At 39.3% G+C, this 7,829-nt stretch overlaps 1 long non-coding RNA gene across 1 annotated transcript in view; it reads left to right on the top strand.

Annotated features, from left to right (window-relative positions):
- Positions 1-787: 787 nt before the first annotated feature.
- The window catches only part of LOC134226362 (uncharacterized), a 50,155-nt gene continuing 43,113 nt past the window's right edge, over positions 788-7,829 (top strand). Inside the window, exons 1-2 of the long non-coding RNA XR_009983459.1 lie at positions 788-881; positions 2,591-2,850. This is a non-coding gene — a long non-coding RNA (uncharacterized LOC134226362). The remainder of the gene's footprint in view (positions 882-2,590; positions 2,851-7,829) is intronic.

Genomic DNA, 7,829 nt, shown 5'->3' with positions numbered 1-7,829 from the left:
TAATTTGGCAAACTGAATATTCACAAGAGTTATGTGCCTCGGTTCAGCGGTCAAATATGCTTCACTTCGTGAATGGTGTGCGAAATAATGCGTATCCACAGCCACAACCGCCACCACCGATACCGGCGCCACGATCAGGGCAGAAAATTCTCTCCATTAATGCCACTCCCCAAGCTGGGATGCCGTTCCGTCAATGGCAGCAAACTCTTTTGGGTAGGCGCTGAACCTATGTTTCGGGGCATAGAGCAAACGGTCCCTATAGGAAGGTGCTTGGCAGATTGGCATACAGAGCGTGTTGATAAAAAGGAGGAAAAAGGGCAATATATTGTCCGATATTTTAACGTCTATACGCTTGAATATTGAATCATATCAACTTGTTTGTTTTTGGGAATCTTGCAAAGGTAGAAGAACAAGTTATCATTATATATGTAAACACAATAATCAAATAAGTTAATAAGATTTTCACTTTCAATGGGAGAAGGCACGCGATGTTTACGTTTACATATTTCTCTTATAGAAAATATAAACATTGAAAGATTTTTACTTCATGAAAGCGCATCAAAGCATTGTAAACAAAGCTGTCTCTGATACAATAATGTTATTATTATTAATTCTAATTCGAATATCAGGAACCATATTATCATTCTATCAACTTGCTATCGTTTGCTCAAAATTATTAGAACTTTTAAAAATTAAGATTTGAAAACAAAGCAACACTTCCCATCATGCGTGCTCGTAATGTGAAAGTTGACTGGGAGTCTGTTACATTTTCATTTGGTCTCTTGCTAATGAAAATACCCGTGTTTTTGCTTTCATATGACTATCACGAAAACTATCAGTACTGAGTCTTTGGTTTCGCTTAAGTCGTCTATATAAACAGAGTAAGAAATACAAATTACTCGGCGTGAACAATGCTCATTTGTGCTATAACCAATTTTAAAATCCAAAATTTTCTCGATAGTTTGGTACCTCTTGCGCTATAGGGTAACGGCTGTATTTTGGACCGGGCTCATATTTTGGACCACCCAGCAGAATTTTGTATTTATATCACACAAAACTAAATAAAACATGCAACATTTAAATGTTATTGCAAAAATAAACTATCCAGACGGTATTTCCTACATTTGTTTCTTATGAAATATTGCAATTATTAAGAATATTTGCACGCATTTACCCATTCTAGCTGGATTAGACCAAAACAAAGACGACATTGTTAAATTTAAGTCAACTTTCAAAAGCTGTAAGTTTATTTGTACATAGATTTAAAACATGTGAATGATGTTGTTGAATTATTACAACCTAATAGGAGCAGTTTCCTATCTCGAGCAAAACATTGTAAGTTTAAAAACAGTATTCTTAGGCATGTCCAAAATAGGTTCATTTTTCATTGAGCCGAACATATTTTCGACATATCTTCTTTTTAAGTTCTAGATCTCTTAAACTTTTGTTTTTACCAACCATTTGTTGCTCTAGTATCAAATCATTCATAAATTACTGTTCATATAGCATTTATAAATTACCGTTCATTGATGTAGAAAAATGAAAAACATTAAAAAATGTCTATTAACCCAACATGTAACTGTTTTTTTTTAAATTATTTCCATACGAAAATACTGCCTATGATCGCATATCAGTCCCATCTTTACTAGAATTCCTATCCATATGGGACAAATATGCTATTGTGGGCAGAACAGTTAAGAAAGCTCTATGACAAGAACCAATGTTTGCTAGAGCTCTCCATCCGTGCTGCTTGCCAATGCAACAGAGTTCCGCGTTCTACGATTATGTTTCGTTTTTAAAAAGAATGTCCAAGGAACAAGAAAGAACCGGGCAACCCACTACTATCAATGGCGCAAATGGAACAGATCTACATAAAAATGTGGCAGGGTAGGAGTGACCAGGTGCATACATCACGGCCATGGGCCGCACGTTTGTTTTGCTTTCATGACGCTGTACCGAGTGGTACTGAAATTGATATTAGTTTCAATACCCTTAGCTTGCAGATATTGTTCTAAGCTTTTGAGTGCTTGTAAAAATGTATTGCTTAACAAGGAATTTCAGAATGAAAAAGCCGAAAATGCTGGAGATCACTAATTTAATCTAATAGTAACATAACTTTGCGAGCAATACAACATTATTTTAGTGGTCCAAAATATGTTCAATAGGTGGTCCAAAATAAAAACAGGCGGTCCAAAATTAAATCTTACATATCTTCAGAATTTATGATAGTTTGGTTCTTTCGGTGGGATTTACATCATTTTTACCTACAAATCCTACCTAGCATTCACAACTTTGTAGTTTCATAGGGAATTGATCAAGTATTATTACAAAATCTAACTTTTATTCGAAAAATTGTTCGGCCATCTCCTAAAGCGGTCCAAAATACCTCCCTTACCCTAATCGATCCCATTGCGCGTTAATAAATAGTGCATCCAGAGTCACTGCACTGAGCGCTGCACCGTGGATTCGACTTTCTACGAACTTTGGGACGCGGTCGCAAAGCATATTACCATGCAATCTGGCACACATTTTCCGCACTGTTATTATAATATGTTTTATTATTCTAAGCCCTCTCTTTCCTCCATTGCAGATTGGATTTGGAAAAGCACCCGGTCCACGAAAGCTCAGGATTTCTGAATTAAACGCATTCGTCAGGGATGGCCTGCACTGCTGTAGTGAAACTCGAAACGTAAATCCGGAAGCTTAATTTAATGCTGACGGGCCGTGACGGCTGACCAGAAAAAAAGCTAAACATGTTCGTCGTTCACAGCACTGGGAGCAGTGGAATCCACCGAGCCGAAAAACTGCCATGTCTATTGCACTCTGGAGTTTCAGAGTGTTAAGCAAATGGTGAGTGTTGTTGGGATTTTAGGTACTTTGAAATTCTATAAATGAGTAAGTAAAACCTTTTGAGCAACCCAGTGATAAGCTCGGTGGTCCAGTGACTACCGCTTCTGCTTTGTAAGCAGGAGGTCGTTGGTTCAATTTCAGACTCGTCCCTTTCCTACCTTGTATTTCTATCTTAGTTCTTTTTGTTCTACGTTCTTCCAAAAGGATTCCTACTGTTTTAACCTTCTACACTAACAATTCCAAAACATCTCGTGGCACCTATGAGACACCGTAGAGTTCTATGCATCTTTCTTAAGTAGGTATCCAACGAACCATCTTTCCCTTCCCTCAGCATATTATTCAGATTTATGTTATATTTTTGTCTTGTTTTCAATGTTTTCTAATATCATCTTTATATTGCACAAATTATTACACTAAATGTAAGTAGTTTCTTATGCGTTTTGTTTATTGTTAGTAACATATTTAAATGTAGGAATTTTTTCAAAAAATAAACCTGATTAATCCACCTAGCGGTGATGGTGCCTTTCTCGCGCATTATAAAAATAGTATTTTGACTATTACTCTTGAGCCCATAGTCCGATCTGGCCAATTTTCAATAGGAAACAATGGTAGAGTATCCTGCGTCGAATGCAACTTGTTGCGAGTAAATCGGTTAAGCATAAGTGCCTGAAAAATGAGTGACATTTTTTTACTCAATTTTTCTATAAAAAACGTGGTATTTTGACCATAGCTTAAGGATAAGGATAAGTACCTGAAAAATGAGTGACATTTTTTTTGGTGGGTGCGCACACACACACACATCACCTCAATTCGTCGAGCTGAGTCGATCGGTATATAACACTATGGGTCTCCGGGCCTTCTATAAAAAGTTTGTTTTCGGAGCGATCATATAGCCTTTACGTATACTTAGTATACGAGAAAGGCAAAAAACAAACGGTTGTTGTAGGATTTGATAAATTGTGAATGTTAGAATTTTATGAAATCTAGCCTTTTCCACGGCTGGATTCCAATCATACTATTTGATTGTAGGGGAACTGTTCCTATTTCCATCTCACTGAACATATATCGCAAAACAAAGAAATACAACACCAATCTTGTCGCTTCTTTTTGCTAACCCGCGTGCTCACTGGTGAAAAAAATCACAAATTTAAGAAACAAACCAAATTCCTTTGCATTGCTTTGTTTTTTATGGGATGGAAATAGGAGCTGTGGGATGAAGTGCCGAACCGTTCCCCTATTTATTTTAAAACTAGTAGAAACGAAGATTGAAGAATGAGTCATCGCTGTTACTGACAGCCAAGATGTCGATAACAAAATCGTTCAAAAAGGACTCTTATAATTAATTAGTTTTCTTGCTACTAAAAACATTCTAAGTTGTTGAAACAGTGACCTATTATAAACCCCGATGACCGTTGAATTTAAGTTTCATTAAAAATTAATGAGTTAATGAACATCAACATAAATTATTTCTTCTCTACGTGGGTAATTAAAAAAAATAGCACGACGCAGGATTTACTTCAAAGTCGGTCTTTGGAAACTTATTATTTTTTCTTTTACTCCAATTATTTTATATGAATAGAACATATAACATTTATATTCATAGTAGAAAAATTCAGATATGTGTATGATCCAAGATTTGAATTGAAGTTCACTAAAGACACTATTTATAAAAGACACTAATTATATCAGACACTATTTAATTTATATCATTGCTATCCAGTTTTCCGCGAGCGGTAATGGCCGGCAGCTTGCCTGGGGGCTAGTCTCTGGTTTGGCGTTTGTGGAGGTCAACTGCACCCACCGGTCCGAGCATTCTGACCAATGTGGCATGTAAGAAGGTGCTGATTAAGTGAATTCAAGCCATCTTTTTTTTTATAGAAGGATGAAGGCAAATCTGCAAACCTGCACCTGAAATTATCACTCAGGGGTGGGGTTGACGGAATGCCGGACCCACCCAAGCAACGGGAATGTACTTGAGTTACCCTCTCTACTAATATCCTGGTTCCCCCAGGAACTGCCTCCAAGATTACTTCTAGGGGATAGGCAGTACTTAATGTACTCGCTCATTCACGCTCACACAAACACTCATCCCGTATGAGTCTTACTTGGGTGCTCTCTCTAACATACCCTCTGAGACACCCTGACACTCTTTCTGACATACTATGTGAGTCTAACGTGGGTGCTCACCCTTTACGCACCATGTGAGACTAAATTGGATGCTCACCCTACCACCTGATTCACGCTCTAGCACACAAATCTGAGACTTATTTGGGTGCTCACTCTAACACACCCTGCCACTCCTCCTGACACACGCTCTGACACACCATGTGGACTTACTTAGGTTCTCACTTCTGACATGCCATGCGAGTCTGACTTGGGTGCTCACTCTACTCTCCTCTGCCATGCCTCGAGGTGTCGATAGCGATAGGTAGCAACAGTTCTACGCAAAGACCCTCGTACCTCGGCATATGCAGCCCATACTAACACCTATGCGCTCACTCTTCTGTCATGCCTCGTGGTGGCGACTGCGGTTGCCACCCGCTGCAACACTCTTACCTCGACATGTTTTTTTTTTTTTTTTTTTTTTTTTATAGAGGGATGAAGGCAAATCTGCATACAGACACCTGAAATTATCACTCAGGGAGTGGGGTTATGCAAACCCCATGTGCAAACCCCTCATTCACTTCCCCGCGCTCAGCCTGTTTTCGCTCTGACTAACCAATCACAAGTTAGTCAAGCTTATCGACTGCTGCGTACCACTTCTCCACCGCTTGGCACATCCTCTGGATGAGGGTATCCGGGGTTGTGTCCCGCCCGCAAACGACTTGCATAGCTGTTCTTTCGACGTCGAAACGAGGACATACGAACAGTATGTGCTCTGCAGTTTCGTCAACACATGGGCAGTCAGGGCAGATGGGGCTCTCTTCGTGCCCAAACCTGTGGAGGTACTGTCGGAAGCAGCCATGACCTGACAGGAATTGTGTCAGATGGAAGTGAACTTCCCCATGGGATCTCTCCACCCAGCTCGATATGTTATCGTGCGGTAGGCAGATATCACTCTGAGACACATTAAGCGATACGTGTTCTCCAGCTTCCGCAGGTAACTGGTTACCCCGAGAGCTCTCGCCCAGGACGGGACGCCGTACCTAAAAATAGATACGGCAACGCCTGCCAGTAGCCTGGCACACACATTGGAACTGTTGGACATCATCCTCGATAATGCCGCAACAGCAGTCGAAACCCTCTTGCATGCATAGTCGACATGGCTGGCGAAGGTCAGCTTGTCGTCTATAACGACCCCAAGGAGCTTCTAACTCCGCTTTGATGCGATCGCGACTTCACCCACGTAAATCACTGCATATTGAACCGACTTGCGGTTGTTGACGATAACCACCTCCGTCTTATGTTGAGCGAGCTGCAGGCCTCTAGCGCTCATCCAATCCTCCACCGTGCTGATCGCGTGTGCTGCGGTCAGTTCTACCTCGGGAATTCGGTGATACATGTACGTCTTATTTTCGATTCAATGATGTCGAAGAGTATCAAATTGTGAACGCAATTCATGATGTTAAGTCGAATGCTGTGGGACTTGATGATATACCCATTAAATTTATTAAAATGATCATTCCACTGCTACTTAAGCCGTTGAAGCATCTCTACAACAGTATTATTAGAAGTGGGATATATCCTAATGCATGGAAATGTTCAAAACTAATACCAATTAAGAAAAAATCCAACAGTAACTCATTAGAGAATCTTAGACCTATAAGCATTTTAAGTGCAACATCTAAAGCTTTTGAGCGGTTGCTAAAAATTCAAATTACAAATCATCTTTCTGAAAACCATCTTTTAACTCAATACCAATCAGGATATCGCAAAGGGCATAGCATTAAAACGGCGATGATAAAAGTGTTTGACGACATAGGGGTGGTTTTGGATAAAGCTGGTTCTGTTGTTCTTTTATTACTCGATTTTTCCAAGGCATTCGACACGATCTCGCATGATACATTATGTTCTAAACTCCAGAAAAACTTTGGTTTTCTTTTGATGCTGTTTCTCTCATTCGTTCTTATTTGACTAATAGAACTCAAACTGTTTTTGTCAACGACTCTTTTTCCGATTACTTGGCGATAGTTTCAGGGGTTCCCCAAGGGTCGGTAATGGGTCCTTTGCTCTTTTCCATGTACATTAATGATCTGCCGCTGAGAATAAACGGGTGTCAGATTCATTTATTTGCGGATGATGTGCAAATGTATGTGGATGTATCTGGTTTGACTAGTGAGACCGCTGCTAGATTGATCAATGAAAATCTTTCAAAAGTTGCTTTGTGGGCTTCTGAAAATTCATTGACGCTTAATGCTGGTAAATCACAAGCTTGTTTTATCACACGCCAAAATTGGAACTATGGTAAACCAGAAATATATCTAAATAATGCTCCTATTTTTTACTCTGATAGAGTCGTTAGTCTCGGTGTGACTGTTGAACATAACTTTAAATGGATCACTTTCATTTTGAAACAATGCGGAAAAATTTATTCGGTGCTGCGCACTTTGCGTTATAATGCTTATTTCTTACGAAAAGACACGAGATTAAAATTATTCAAGAGCTTGATTTACCCTCATTTCCTATTCTGTGATTTCATTACCTCCCAAGCATCCATAACTGTTTTAAATAAACTTAAAGTAGCTTTAAACTGTTGCATAAGGTACGTATATGGCTTAAATCGATATGCTCGGGTTTCGCATCTGCAAAGTTCGTTGATTGGCTGCTCATGGAACGATTTCTCTCAAGTAAGATCCTTGCTTTTATTTCATTCTCTTGTAACGGAAAAAGGTCCTCAATACCTACATTCAAAACTAGTTCGTTTGAGAAGTCAAAGAGGTATAAAGTTTTTAATGCCAAGATCTAGGACGGCATACTACTCGCGTTCTTTTTTGTCAGAAGTATTTATAATTGGAACAGTTTACAATCAAAATCTCGTT

This window comes from Armigeres subalbatus, chromosome 3, assembly GCF_024139115.2.
Source record: "Armigeres subalbatus isolate Guangzhou_Male chromosome 3, GZ_Asu_2, whole genome shotgun sequence".
Lineage (NCBI taxonomy): Eukaryota > Metazoa > Arthropoda > Insecta > Diptera > Culicidae > Armigeres > Armigeres subalbatus.
Note: the sequence above shows the minus strand (reverse complement) of the source record. Positions and strands in the feature narration are given on the sequence as shown.